This window comes from Pteropus alecto, unplaced genomic scaffold (assembly GCF_000325575.1).
Source record: "Pteropus alecto unplaced genomic scaffold, ASM32557v1 scaffold224, whole genome shotgun sequence".
NCBI lineage: Eukaryota > Metazoa > Chordata > Mammalia > Chiroptera > Pteropodidae > Pteropus > Pteropus alecto.
Genome location: NW_006436289.1, coordinates 4,893,469 through 4,895,431, shown reverse-complemented (window position 1 = coordinate 4,895,431; position 1,963 = coordinate 4,893,469). Strand labels below are relative to the sequence as shown.

General features: G+C 47.6%; 1 pseudogene; it reads right to left on the bottom strand.

Annotated features, from left to right (window-relative positions):
* Positions 1-274: 274 nt before the first annotated feature.
* On the bottom strand, positions 275-394 carry LOC112480458 (annotated as a pseudogene).
* Positions 395-1,963: the final 1,569 nt, after the last annotated feature.

Genomic DNA, 1,963 nt, shown 5'->3' with positions numbered 1-1,963 from the left:
TGTTCTTCTCCCCTTTGCGAAAGACAACCAGAGAAATCCTATCCCCTATGGCAGTCCTACGACCTCCAGAACTATCCCTAAGCCTTCACTGGTGTCCCACAGCTGGGCCAAGACCCAAAACTCTCCAAGCGAAATGTTATGGATAATAACCTTAGTTCACAGACTCATTTCTCATTGATTGATTGATTTTTTGCGAGGCAACCCTTGGTTGACCTCACAGATTGCAAGGACCTTGTCAGTTTACAATCCCTTAATTTTTTTTTTTTTTTTTTTATGCCTTTAGCACCTGGTCTTCCTAGGTGGTCTCCCATTCAAGTACTAACCCAGGCCCGACCCTGCTTAGCTTCCGAGATCAGACGGGATCAGGCTCGTTCAGGGCGGCATAGCCGTAGACTCACAGACTCATTTCTACAAGAAATGTAACTACTTTTTCTGTAATTAAAGTGATGTTCCCGTTTTATGTCAAGAAGTTAACTTCAGCGAATTCCAGGGCTCCCACTTTTTTGGAAGCCGCATCTAATTCGGGGAGGGGCTACCTGGTGCTCTTGTGTGGAATGGGGGCCAGGGGCAGTGAGTCCATCCTGGGTGTCTCCTCTCTAGCCACACTGGCATCCACCCACACATCCTTGTCCTGCCTGAGCTACAGCTCTCAGGCCACACTGGTCATTGCTGGATCTTCTTCTTCCCAGACACAGAGACTTTCCAGGTTTGTGGGCTTTTCTGAGCCAAATGTCCACAGCTATTAGCTGCACACCAAAACCTCTTACTTCATGGGGACCCTGGAAAGCTACTTCTCATGTGCCTGGACACTCCACACAGAAGGTTCTTTTGTTCCCATGCTTGGCTAGGCACCCCGGAACTCTGGAAATTGCTACTTTCCTCTCCCTAGGAAAGGGACACAAGTTACTCTACTCTCAGATCCCCACATTCACCAGGACTTTCTGTTACTACACCTCTGCACCTCTGGCCTCAGCCTGGAGCTTGGAGTACCCTCCTTTCTCGTGCACTCACCAGGAACTACCCCTCAGGCTTCCCAGACTCTCCGCCCTGCCTCTACCCCAAATTCTAAAGGGTGGGGATACATTGGCTCCGATGGACTGTATATTGTTCCAAAACTTCTGATTTTGTCATGCTTTTTCTCTGTCTTGCTTTGAGGAATGGGTTTTTGAAACACACACACACACACACATACAAAATAATTGGCTTTTGAATTTATTAGGACACCCTCAAGGGCCTTGCTTGCCATCTCCCACACGGGAAAAGGGTGAGATTCAAGAAATGCTTGGGAAAAATACATCAGCCAATATCCTGAAATATTATCCTGTCACACTATCCCAGATGTCTGCGGGGTCTCCTTGGTGCTTTAGACTTGGTTTGGGCCCCTCACCTTTTCACCCTATGGAAGTCAAGTCACCCAAGATTTCTTTAAGTCCTCAGATGGCTTATGTTCTCTTGGCCACCTCAGGTTCAAAGCAGTATTTCTTCTGCATTTCAGCCTATGGCCAGCCTGTGGCCCACACTTAGTGCTCCTTCTCATGACACATCAACTAAGATGTGGGATTCAGCCCCTGTATAGGATTTATAGACACATTCTCCATTTACACTATGCTTCTGTGTGTGTCAGACTTTACTGAAAGTTTTATAGTGACAAAGAAGGGTGTTACTGAGCAGCAACCCCTCCCCCAAAAATATTCAGAAAGGATATGAGCATCACTATTCAAGCCCTCCACCGGCTTACCTCCAGACGCCTTGCAAGACTGTTCCACATTTCTTTGTCTCTCAGCCTTAGGCCCTCTTGCTGTCCTCTGTTCCCTTTGTCCATTCTGACTCCTTACGTTCTTCCTCTGGATTGTCCTCCAGAACTTCAGACCCTTCTCATGCTCACATGTAGGGCTATCTCTCTTTTCCATGCTTTTAAATGAGCCCCTGGCCTACCTTTCCACCTCCACACCCAGCACTGTCT